We start from the raw sequence: 13,971 nt of genomic DNA on the forward strand, positions 1-13,971 counted from the left end.
GACTGTGAGTACAGACAGCCAATGACTTCCCCAAGTTGAGATGAGATGCAAGTGGGAGAAAGGACTTTTTTTCCTCCATCTTTATTAAATTGGTTATTCCTTATTTACCTTTTAATTGTTATTCCCTTTCCCAGTTTACAGGCCAACATCCCCATAACCTCTCCTCCTCCCCTTCTATATGAGTGTTACCCTCCCCATCTTCCCCCCATTACCGCCCTCTCCCCAACAATCACGTTCACTAGGGATTCAGTTTTTCCCCTTCCACTGTGCTCTTACTAGGCTATTCATTGCTACCTATGTAGTTGGAGCCCAGGGTCAGTCCATGTATGAATGAATGTATGAATTTATTATCATTTTCTTATTAAAAAACCTTTATATTTAAATATATTTTGATCATATTCTTCTCTGTCTCCAACCGTAATTCCTTCAGTTCTTTCTGTTGAGCTTATATTTCGTGACTTTTTTAAAAAAAATTTTAAAGGGGGCTTTGCTTTCTAGGTTTTTGGGTTTTGTTGTTGTGTTGGTGGTTTGTGTGTTTATTTATTTATTTGTTTTTGATAATAAAAAAGTTAAAATGTGGTAGATAAGAATTGAAGTTTTTTTAAGGAAAAGAAAAAACTACACTCTCTACACTATATTCTTTCTGACTTGGAAGAAAACTTTAGAGAAATATTCAATGATGAGGTGGCAAAAATGTGTTATTACAACATATTTGTGGTATACTCACAATACTGTAGGAATGAGATATCCTGCTTAATCATCGAAATCTCACTATGAAGAAGACCAGATATACCAGTTAGTGAAAGTGACCCATGGACCATGCCCTAAATCTAGGCAGTTAGCAAGCCACGGCACCATCAATACTTGAAAAAGTCCTCAAATTATGGCCGAAGATCTCATTTTCCAGACAAAGACACAGGTGTCTCAAGAAAAAATGTCAGACTGAAACTTACATTGAGGCTACTGAATCCTCAGCCAATCCCTTGGCTGCATAATAACACATTAGTACCTAGAGACTCATGGTCCTATGACGCAGTCTACTCTCTCACTATTTTTTTTTCATCTGTTTCTTGCCTCATTCACAGAATGGATATATTCTTGATTTATAAGCAAAAGGACCAGGATTAAATTCCTCAGAACACACAAAAAATCTGGGAAAGTGTGGCAGCCAGCCACCTGCATTCCTAGCACTCAGGAACCAGAGGCAAGGGGTCACCAGCTCAAGAGGATTTACTTGACTGGCTGGCATTATAGAGTTCTAGGTCCAACCAGAGTGTCTGCTTCAATAAATAAAGTGAAGAGAAGTGATCAAGAAGAATAACTCATATCAACCTCTGGACTACATCACTATCCCCCCACCCCCGACACACACTCCAGAAAGAGAGAGAGAGAGAGAGAGAGAGAGAGAGAGAGAGAGAGAGCGCCTTTGTTTTTCCACCCATACCAATGTCTGTATGCATTCACACACAAAACCCATACACATATGCATACATAAAAATAAACTATGTGCATATGATACTAATGGGCTAAGTACTACTAAGTCCTTACTAGGTGTTGACCCATTTGGAATGAAGCATTTCAGAAATGTCTGGTTTTGGTTATAATGCTTCCAATTTACTTTGCATATGTTATTCTAAAGCATCCATTTCACTTATTAGTTAAAAACAATGCTTCCTTCTTGATGTTTCTCACATAGGATATTCTTAGAGATATTATTTCTGTTCCATATAATAATTAATTGTAAGTGCAGAAGATCCATGTCCTTTATTAATTTATTTATTCATGTGCTCAGTTTCAGTATCAAAATGTTCTAAATTTTCATTCTGTGAGTGGAAGACACCAGTGAACACAACACATCTATTTGTACCTCTTATGTTTCAAAGAAAAAAAATGAGGAGACAGTGTCTTTTTTCCACATTATTTTGATGAATGTTATTTAAAATAAGAACTTTACTTTTCTAAACATAATGGTAATGTTTCACATATGCTTGGTTCAGGGAGTGCTACTATTAGACGGTGTGGCCTTGTTGGAAAAAGTGTGTCACTGTGGTTGTGGTCTTGGAGACCCTCCTCCTAGTTGCCTGAGGATGCTCAGTCTGTTCCTGTAGAAATCTCAGCTCCTCCTACACCATGCCTGCCTGGATGCTGCCATGCTCCTGACTTGATGATAATGGACTGAACCTCTGAACCTGTAAGCCAGCCCCAATTAAATATTGTCCTTTATAAAACTGACATTGATCAGGGTGTTTGTACACAGCAATAAAACCCACTTTAAGCCAGCATTTTCTATAAATTAAGAAAATTGTATTTTTCAGATTTACTTTATTAACCTATATTAACCATAATGTGAATTTCAGTGTGATATTTACACATATATGCCATATGCAGTGACCAATTCTTACTTCCTCCCATCTCCTTCATACACATTGCTATACACAAACCTCACACAAAACTGATGACATATGTGGAGGAAAAGTATGGAATTATAGAACAGGTCAAAGAAACTTTAGGAAAGTCACATTGTTACAGTCAACAACTTTCTAGGTATCCTTACATTCACAGAAATCAAAGCCTTAATAAATACATGGAATTATATTGAACATTTTGGGATGGAGTGGGTTGAAAAAGCACGGGACTGATGTGCTGACCATTTAATAATTTTAATAATAGAATGATGGAAGTAATTATTGGAATTAATGGAATTAATGACCAGAACATAGGAGTGAAATCTAACATTAAAATTACATTTGCTATCATAAGGAGTAGTAATATTTTTTGGTTAATATTAAGTCCCAAGCCTGTAATGTTACCCACAAACATTAGTTTCTTATTTGTTTAGTTCTTATAGCAGTGCAGAAGATAAGCCAATTCTAAACCAGTATAATTCTTGCCCATCTAGGAAATCTCCAACTTTATGAAAACAATATTGGAATGGATCAAATTATTAGTGAGTACATTCTACATAGCACATTTTCAATATTTTTACTCAGGATCCTAAATGAATACTAAATCAACTAGATTATATATAAGGATATGCATACAACCATGAAAACATAGAGAATGTTCCTAATGCAAACTTCTGCTATGTGTTAATTTCATAAACCTTTACATCCCCAGTATCGTGGTTTAAAAACCTGAGGTTTTGCAGAAATGAAATACTGCAGACTTTAGTACTCTGCATCAACTGGAGTGTGCAGTGCTATATTTGCAATATGCTATAAGGTTAAAGTTTTAGAAGCTTATGTTCAGTAGCTGCAAAGAAATTTATTAGGGAGGAGGGAAAAAGAGGGAGATCAGGATGGAGAGAGAGAGAAAAGTTGGAGGAAGTAACATACAGCTAGACTCAAGCATAACATGGAACATTTGAATTAATGAAGTTTGGCATGGTGGCATTTCTTGGTTGTCAACTTGTCAAGATCTAGAAACAAATAAAACCCAAATGAATATGCATACCTGTGAGGGACTTTTTGCTTTTATTAAATTATGTAAAGTGGGAAGACTCAATTTTAATCCAAATTTCTGAGGTGAAAAGACAGACCTGTCATCCGGATCTTTTGAGGTAGAAAGATCCACTGTCTGCTGTATGTAAAGGACACAGAAGAATGAAGCTATTTGCTTGCTTGCTCTTCAAAGTCGACTTTAACAAGTCCATTTCTTCAGAGTCATTAGAACCTTCTTTCTCACTATCCCAGAATATCTGAATACCAGAGGAGACACCCAGACTCATAGACTCAAAATGACTGGAATCTTGGACCTTTGATTCATGGGCAGCAATTGTTAGACCAGCTGGACAATAACCTGTAAATCAATCTAAAAAAATCCCCTTTCTGGTATACATAAAAAATTTCATTATAATATTTTTGTTACTCTAGAGAACCCTGAGTTCTCCAGAATCCAGTAAATAAACTGAGATAAAACTATGATTTTTACAATTAGAAAAATAATGAAAATTACCTGATGCATTGTATTTTGTCAGAAAATATCTACTATGTTCCATTATTATCCCTAGAAAGATGTCCACTATCAGAATAATTAACTTTTCATTCTTCACAGCACAATGTAAGCATTCAAAACCTTTTACAAAATTAAGTAGTAACTTAGAAACATTTGGGTATTGTTCTATACCCTAATAACACTTTTTTGTCTGCATTGTAACAGCTAAAGCCTTATCCATTTGCATTGCCTTTGGATCTTTGGCCCGAAAGCCTAGCTCCCAGGACAAAACACAGGAGAAAGGATTCGATCTGATCATTATACAAAAAGATGCAGAAACTTGCATAGGATGATAGAAAACAGTTGCAGGCTCTTTCCAGAAATTAATTAAAATATGATTCTTATTTCATATTCGTCAACTGTACTTACTCTCAGAGCGTGTGTGGTTAATGTGCAAAGATCACAGTATACCTTAAGAACAAAATAAAAATCAAGTAATTCATGAGTTACTGTTTTTTAGTATTATTTTACTTCTCTTTCTTTGCTTTTCTTTTATTTTTGTTCTCCTTCAACCCTCCCTTCTTTATTTTTTTCTGTTTTGACTTCCAAACCACTGGTATATAAGCCAAAGATGATGTTCATTGCTGGAAAAAGTGGCGTATCATGTTGACAATGGTTTAGTATGACAAAGCAGATGAAAACCCAAACGCTGAAAAGTCTGGAGACTCTGACTCTCTTGATACAAGAAGTTATAGTGAATGAACCTGTGAGGTTTAACTTTAATAAAACAGTTTACTGAAGGTATCCGATCATAGGGTCACAGGATTGGAAAAGTGGGAGAGGTTATTGTTTCACTCCCAAGGAAACTACTGCAACTGAGCTGTCAGATCACATCTGCAATGCAAATTCCACAGGGCTATACAGAACCCAGTTTATCTTGAGTGCCCCTCATTCTGCTAAGTATTGCAACATCGCTCTTTGCTTTATGAACTTGTATTATTTTATCTGTGACCAATTCATACCACATGCACCATTTACCTTAATCCATGAGGAAACTCAAATATAGGGTCATGTTTTAGACTTTAATATATAGAAAGATGGGATTTTCCAGAGAGTTTCCTTCTTGTTTGTACTGCGCCAAATAGTTACCATGGGAAGTCATGTGTGACTCTGATATTTATTAATCACCTTTTCTTCTATACAAGTTACCTCAAAAGAATTGAACGTTTTGTAGGTTAGCTTTCTTTCTTTATTATAAAATCATTTTAACACAGAAAACATGTATAATACAATTAAGTAACAAGAGGAGGATTCCACACTGAAAGAGCTCAGTTAACTATTGATATCATTCACCAATTGTGATTAAATTAATGGACTGCCACTGACACATTATCTTCTGGACTCAATAGCTGACATTAAGATTTGCTATTGGGATACATATTATGAATTTAGGGATATCTATCTTGGTATGAAGTACTATTGGAATATTCTGAAGAATACCTATCAGCTTTAAATTCCTTTAAGCTTTAACCATTTCTCTTTATATCCTCCAAAAACCACTGCTAAACACTATATATGTATATATTTGTCTATCTGTCTGTCTGTCTATCACTCTATCTATCTAATCTATCTATCTATTTATCTATTTTCTCAGACTCAATAGATTTTTCAGTTTTTAATATGTGAGGTACGTGGAACCAGGCTTTGAAGATTTGAATTTTTATTATGAACTGAACTTTACTTCATGCTATGTGATGTTATGAAGGCTAATTTCTGTTTTTACTTTCAATTAGTCATGAAGATATTTCATTAATATTTTATTAATGATATTTTATTAATGATGTTATTAGGTATATATTTCATATTCTGTCTTTCCCCATGTTTTTACACAAATTTTATTTGTTTTTATTTCACATTTAGGTCCATGATTCATTTTGAGTTAATTTTTGCAGGTGGGTGCTCAGTGTCCCTGTGCCATTAGCTGAGATGAGTTTTGTTGCTGTCTAATATCGTTCTTGTTCCTTGGTAAAGTATTAATTTTCTATGTCTATATGGATGCGCTCCTGGGCCCCCTATCTGCTTCCATTTATATGTGGTCCCTGGTCTTGATTCCTATAATTTTCTACAAATTTTGGCTGGACATTATAAGTCCTCCAACATTTTTCTCCTATCCCTAGCATTAAGTATGCTATTCTGAGTCTTCTTTTGCTTCAACATAAAATTTTCTATGTTTTTATCAATACCCACAAATAATTTGCCAAAAAAGAGATTTAATATACAATTTTGATATAGATGACTCAGCATTAGTATTCCTAAAGCAATTTTAAGTATAAACAAGTACAATTTTATTTTGCAGAAGGAGAAAGTACTAAAATACAAATATTCTTTATCATTTTTTATTGAAGGAATTAATATACCTTTACAAGAAAGAAGTTTGCTTCTTGAATGTGAGCCTTTGAGAACAAAATTGCATTCCAGAAACCTCCACATGATAAATTGACTCTAGTTCACCAGCTTGGGGAAAAATTGCTGTGAGCATTATATGTATAAGAAATAAATTTATGAGTATTTACGCTATTAGTAATTGCTTTGTCCCCTGTGGCTGCATTCTTTTGCCAAATCCCATTTATTACAATAACTCCCACTGCTCTAAGTTTGTGAGGGAGTCTGTACTGAGAATAAAAGAAAGCCTTTGGGTGAATATCACTGCTCATTTGGCTTTAAAACAATATTATTTTTTGGGATTTCATTGCAAACTTAGTTATCTATTTGAATATATACACGTGTGTGTGTGTGTGTGTGTGTGTGTGTGTGTGTGATTTTTTTACATAAGGCATATTTTGAAGACCTAAATGTTCTTTCAGTTCTTGCAAGTCTCCTGGATGAACATCTAGTGGGTAGCTGTAATTAGGAAATGACAGTAATAGTCTAAATCACAGCCATCTTTAAGTTTTGCTTTTAAATGTTAGTTCCACACTAAAAGGTATATTCAATAGATTCACATTCTACAGTTTATGTGTTTATATTGCTATAGCATGATATTTTGGAAATACTGAAATGGAAATTAAATTGATATTAAAAGGGAAAGCTATTATATTCAAAACAAGAATTAACCTGAAAAAACAAGAGTGCTAGCTTAAAGTGAAGAGATAGTGGGTGTCCAATGTGGTGTGGTAGTATACTCCTTTATTCTTAGCACTTGTGAGGAAGAGGCTGGCAGCTAGATTTTTATCTTTCAAAAAAAGCAAAAGTGAGAGTGAGAGAGAAATTGATTATTTTGGAGCTCAGGAGGGAGAGTGAGAATGACTGATAATTTAACTATTGATATATGACATTATAGTCATATCTAGAATATCTAGACATATCTAGAATTCTATTTTCTTATGTGAAAAATAACAAAACCCATAAGTTATCTGTTTTAGATACTAACATTCTGGAAGACTTTACTAAAAGAATGTTAAATTACATGTCATTTTTGGAAACTTGCATTTTTAAAATAACAGACACATTGATAAAGAAGTGAGATTGATTTAACATTCTGAGAATTGTTGTTTTCTACTTTTAAATTTATTAATAAAATATTTACTTTAATATTTATGCATTATAAGTTGAGAAAGATGGAGGAATTTGAGTGCTTCAATCTAGTTGTATTAAAATGTTTATTACATAAGCCAAATTTCTTGATCTTGACCTTCGATGTGCATAATTGCATATGTATGTGTGTGTGCATGTGTAACTCTGTGTGTGTATCCCTGTAATAACACTTAATAAAACAAGCAATAGAGAGAACATAGAGCAGGGCTAGCAGAGATTTAATAGAGGGGAGGATTATTATAATTATTTTAGAATCTCAAAACAAGAAAACCACAAGCTTTGGTATATCAGGAAGTGGTGGAAGACTTGGAAAGAATTTTGGAGGAAGAAGGGTAAACATGACCAAAATACACTGTACAAAATTCTCAAAAAATTAAAATGAAAAAAGATTCAAATCAGGAAACCAACAAAGGGAATAACTTTTGAAATGTAAATAAAAAATATCCAATAAAAAATATTTCAAAACTAAAACCAAAACAAATCCTATAGAAATAATAACATGGAGATAAGAAAAAGAGACATAAATATAAAGTATACAATGTAATAAAATGGTAAAATGGAGTTGATTAGATGTTGTGAAAGAGTTTTTTTTTTGGGTGTAGTAGGATTAATTATTCAGCTGGGGAGGTAGCTCAATAGCAGAGTGGCTTCCAAATATGCAGGCAGTTTTCTGTTCCTACCCTAGAAGGATACATTTTTGAGAGAATGGAAACTTAAATCAGGTATGACTCAAATAGTACAACTGTTCAATTTCAGTATCATATATATATATATATATATATATATATATAAAACATGGTTATTTTTTTCTATTTTCAATATGATAACAACAGTTAATATTTTCAAAGTTTTTATTCTAGATACTCTTGTTTTGGTCCCAATTTGAGTAAAATCCTTAGTATTTTCCATCTGTGGTTTGAGGATTGCTTGACTTCAGGCTTTTTTTTTTTTAAAGAAACACATCAAAGAAGTCTATGATCTCTCTAAATAATGCAAGAGCCTAAGAAATCTTCTAGACAGACAAAGAATGCTGGAGGTCAGTGGGGATAGAAATGTGAAGAGATAGTGGGTGTTCAATGATTTGTTGTCCAAATTTAAAATGCTAGAAAAAGGGTTCTAATCGTACATAAACAGAAAGTACTATTAATATTGGACTTTGAGATCCTGTTGTAAAGGATAGTAGTAACTTCAGAATGGAACTGAAATGTACCTCCTCTTCTACTCTAAATATTTTACCATGTCATTACAGCCTCTGTATCTCTGTTTATCCAGTCATACTACCAATCAATAGCACGGGAAGCTTTCCATCCACTTTAAAATGTCTCCTATTGACTTTTATCAAACAATGGTAAAATTTAAAGATAAACAATTTTGGACTTGCTTTATGTGGATATAAGGAGACATAAGAGGAAGTAAAACATACTTCATGAACGTTAACTGTGTTCAGTTTTGAATATCTACTCTGATTCAGTGACTTTCACTAATGCTGTAAGGGACAGAAAACACACATTCCTCAACTCAGCAACTATTCATCAAATAACTACTTTTATTAAGTGTTAATAAAGACATAAAACACAAAACATAAGCAATCATTGTTGAAGATTATATTTTATTTACAACCAATGCATCTGTGTGATACATTTAAGACTGGAAAACTATATAACAATGTAAACTATACAACTATAAAATAATGTAACTATAATCAATAATGAATAAATAATGCAAATCAGCATTCATGTTTGATATAAAATGCAAAACTTGACCAAAGCAACCATATCAGGTATTGCTCTTTATAGAAACAGCTCTCTGGATTGGTGGATGATGAATAGATAGATAACAAACAGCTAGTACCAAAGCATGTAGATAATAGGTAGATAAAGGTTAGGTACATAATAAATGATGAACAGAAAAGTGGCTAGATGATTCATATTCATAAATAGATGATAATTAGAGGAATGAAAGAATAGGAGATAGGCTGACACTGGATAGAGGAAAGATAAAAGAAAATTAGGGGGTAAATGACAGATGGTAGTAAAAATGTTGATTAATTTATGATAATTTATAAATATATGATTGAATAAATAGATCGGTAGCTAAATAGATAAAATGATAGGTAGATATATGATAGATAATATAGTTGATTCTAAATGGTCTGATTCTCTATCGTCATGAAATTTTGTGATTTTCTTTCTCAAACCTAAGAGTGTCAACTAGTCAGTGTTGTTGTTCTAGTGAGAATTTAAAAGTATACGAAGTAGGAAAACAAATAAATATAGCTTGTACTATGCATGCAGTAGAAAATCAAAGTATTTATCAGGCACAGGGAACAAGGTTTAAGAAAATCTCCCTTTGGTTTTACTTAGATCTCTAACAGATTGGATGAGGTACACATATACTATGTAGAAAAGTCTACTTGTTTTAATAATTCAAATATTATTGTTATCTAGAAATAACACAAGAACATTTAACCAAATATGAGATCACCACATAATTGGTAACATTTATACCCAAAATCATGCTCCACAAGGAAGGACTTAGAGACATTTAGGATGCATTATTGAAAATCTTCACCAGTCTGGAAGATAATTTGTGTCCCACCACTGTGACCTCAGAATTACTTGAAGTACCTAGCATAGCATAGCCTAATTATTAAAACAAAAACAAAAAGACATGATTCTGCACCAGAAGGATTTTTCTAAACTATAAAAACACTATCCTTTGGAGCTATATAAGGCAGGTATTGAAGAGACGAACTCTTAGCTAATGGTGAGTTGTTGGTAGTAAAGGGTTAAGCATTATAACCATTTTTCAACATCATTGGAGTAGGAACATACAAATGGCAATAATTTGGCTCACTAGTTATCTAGAGTGTGAGAACTTACAAGTTTTGATGATGGAAATGAGGAAGTCCAGGAAACAGGTGTAATGACACTTACAGTAATAAATTAAGTGTGGCAAATCACGATTTTGGAAAAATTACTCATTACACTGAGCACTATAAACAAATATTCCATCTCAGCTTTCAATACTTGGCTTGTTAACATACTATCCATGGTGTCAAAAGGCTAGGCATAATCTAACATCACAAGTTCCTAATAACTAAAGCAGAGATAGCCAGTGCCACTCTGGAATTCTCAGTGTTCTCATAGTGATGGAATAGTACAAGGGTTTGTACTATTCTCAACAAAATCTACTTGTGGTCAGTTGATAGATTTTTATCATCTCCATATTGGGAGGCAAAATTCATTCCAATGATCCATCTTTTCCCGAAAGACAAATTAACAGGATAGAATGTCTGCAGAATTCCAGAGATCCCTCCTTTGAGTTCTTCTACAATTCATTATATAATTCTAGTAATTCTGGAATTAATTATGGTCATAGGACCTAACAACAAAAGGAATGTGACAATATCTACATTTCCAGAATCATAAAACTTGAAATCACAACTCAGGGGACATTCTTGTGATAACATTCTGTGGAATTTGTACTAAAATGAATGTCTTACTCTGGTTGTTAGGATTCAAGAGTGCATAGAGTGAAGGGAATGAACTACATATGAAATGACTCATGCTCCTCCTGGTTGCCATAAGAGAAAATAGACACAAGGCTGTTAGTGCCTTAAGACCATTTTAATTTCTTCAAGATAATAAGCAATGAACTCAACCAACAAAGTGACAGAGTTAACTAAATTAATTTTTATGAGGCAAGAGATAGTGTGTGACTATACCACAGGCATTCAGAAGAATCTGTCTTGGTGCTTCTGTGGCCCATTGACCCCCATTAAAAACAATATAAATAGTAAAATACTGATAATCCTATGCTAGTTAGAGTTGGCTGTTTTTGATTTTGTTTGGAGATTCCTTCAGACTAGGATCTTGAGGAGCCAGCCCTTAGTAGAAGTAACAAGGGGATGGAGAGGAATTTAGATAAGGAGTCACAATTTTGCCTGAGGAGATGCCTCAGAAATTCAAAATTACAAGGCATGTAAACAAATAAAACATTTTTCTTCGATATTTTTTGCAAGCAATAACTTCAAAAAACATGAAAACTGTACAGCAGACTAATGCCTCAGTAATAATGACTTTTAAGATCAGTAGTAAAATTATAATGAACTGAGAGTAACTCCATAAAACAAAAAGTGTAAGCATTCAGATAGCTTCAAGCTATTTTGGTTTTGCAGTTTTAAGCTTCTTGCCAAATTTTCCTATCTTTTTCCTTTTCCATTCTTTTATTATTGGATATTTTCTTTACTTACATTTCAAATGTTATCTATCCCCTTTCCCCATATTCCCTCTGGAGTCCCCCTATCTCTTCTCCCCTCCATCTTCCTCTATGAGAGTGCCCCCCCGCACCCACTCTCTCCCATCTCTCCCCTCCTTGGCATTCTCATACAAGGGGTGGGAATAATTGAGCCTTCACAGGGTCAAGGGCCTCTCCTCTCATTGATGCCTGATAAGGCTATCCTCTGCTTGTTGGGTCAGATTGGCTGATATTGTTCTTCTTCCAATGGGGTTGCATATTCCTTCAGCTCCTTCAGTCCTTTTACTAACTCCTCCACTGGGGGCCCCAATTTCAGTCCAATGGTTGGTTGAAAGCATATGACTCTATTTCTGAGGCTCTGGCAGAGCTTTGCAGGAAACAGCTATATCAGGTTCCTATCAGAATGTAATTCTTGGCATTCACAATATTGTCTGGGTTTGGTAAGAGTATATGAGATAGATCCCAGGGTGGGACAGTCTCTGGATGACTTTTCCCTCAGTCTTGACTCCACACCTTGCTGCCGTATTTCCTCCTGTGAATATTTCGTTCTGCCTTATAAGAAGGATTGAATCATCCACTCTTTGGTCTTCCACCTTCTTGAGCTTCATGTGGTCTGTAGATTGTATCTTGAGTAATCCTTACCTGTGAGTACATACCATGTATATTATTTTGTGATTGGGTTAGCTCACCCAAGATGAGATTTTATAGTTCCATACATTTGCCTATAAATTTCATGAAGTTATTGTTTTTAATAGCTGCATAGTACTCCATTGCATGAATATTTTCTATATCCATTTCTCTGTTGAATGACATCTGAGTTTTTTCTAGCTTCTGGCTACTATAAATAAAGGTGCTATAAACATAGTGGAGCATGTGTCCTTGTTATATTTTGGAGCATCTTTTGGATATATGCCCAGGAGGGTTATAGCTGGGACCTCAAGTAGTACTATGTCCAATTTTCTGAGGAACATCCAGACTGATTTGTAGAGTGATTGTACCAGTTTGCAATCTCACCAACAATGGAGAAATATTCCTCTTTCTCCACATCCTTTCCAGAATCTGTTGTCCCCTGAATTTTTGGTCTTACACTATTCTAACTGGAATAAAGTGGAATCTCAGAGTTGTTTTGATTTGCATTTCCCTGATGACTAAGGATGTTGAACATTTCTTTAGGTGCTTCTCAGCCATTTGAAATTTTGCAGTTGAGAATTTTTCTTTAGCTCTGTCCCCCATTTTTTAATAGGGTTATTTGATTTTCTAGAGTCTAACTTCTTGACTTCTGGCTTTCTTTGCTATAGAATTCTTTACAATTTTAATGGTCCTATCATCTTTCTAAGGTCTCTTTATTTCTTTACTATGTAATCTTTTCCTCCTTGATTTTATGTTGCTACCTAAATTTCATCATGGATCTTCATCATTATATTTCCTTATACAAGGAATTGTTTACTGTTTACTATGATTCATAAAATATTATTTTATCTCTGCATGCTTCATTAATTTTTCTAAATTATTACAAATAATATTTACATTTTAATATATAATTATATATAATATATAATATTCAACACATAATGAATTTTTATCTATAAAATTTTATAATTTTAAATTATAATTTAATACTAAAAATGTTTGTTTTATATTGTACTTTCTCTTGTAACTCAGCTAATATTTTAAAGATGTGTCCATGATATATACAAATCTCTTAGACCTGAAGGGCATTTTCTAGTCTCTAGGTTACTTCAATACATACCTGCTCACTTCAAGTTAAGGTTTCTTCTGCCATCACTGAAGCCTGCATTTCTCCCTGGTAGATTCTGAAACAGAATTTCTAATTCTAAACTCTAAGTATTAATTTGATGCATATATTTTATGATTGATTTAAGTAAGAAGTGACCAAAATTTTTTAAAGCAGTTTAAGCATTTATTGGTTGGTTCCTGCTTTTTAAAATTTATGTGTTATAAACCATTTGTAAAATCTATTTGTCTAAAATAATTTTTCTAAACAATTCATTTTTGAGATACAAAGGATTTAAAGATAAAGAAAATTAAAAATGTCCTTGTTTTAGTTAGTTTGTTATCTTTTATTATTATTTTTACATTCCTACCACAGTTTCCATACTCTCCTTTCTTCCCAGTACTCCCGTACTCCCTCCAATTTCCCTTGTGCCCCTTCTCATTACTTCT

At 33.6% G+C, this 13,971-nt stretch overlaps 1 long non-coding RNA gene across 1 annotated transcript; it reads left to right on the plus strand.

Annotated features, from left to right (window-relative positions):
• The first annotated feature begins 1,708 nt into the window (after positions 1-1,708).
• LOC120094074 (uncharacterized) lies at positions 1,709-6,219 on the plus strand. Its single transcript, XR_005487941.2, has 3 exons — positions 1,709-2,191; positions 2,900-2,947; positions 5,854-6,219. It is a non-coding gene; the product is annotated as an uncharacterized LOC120094074 (long non-coding RNA).
• The last annotated feature ends 7,752 nt before the right edge of the window (positions 6,220-13,971 follow it).

This window comes from Rattus norvegicus, chromosome 8 (assembly GCF_036323735.1).
Source record: "Rattus norvegicus strain BN/NHsdMcwi chromosome 8, GRCr8, whole genome shotgun sequence".
NCBI classification, from domain to species: Eukaryota; Metazoa; Chordata; class Mammalia; order Rodentia; family Muridae; genus Rattus; species Rattus norvegicus.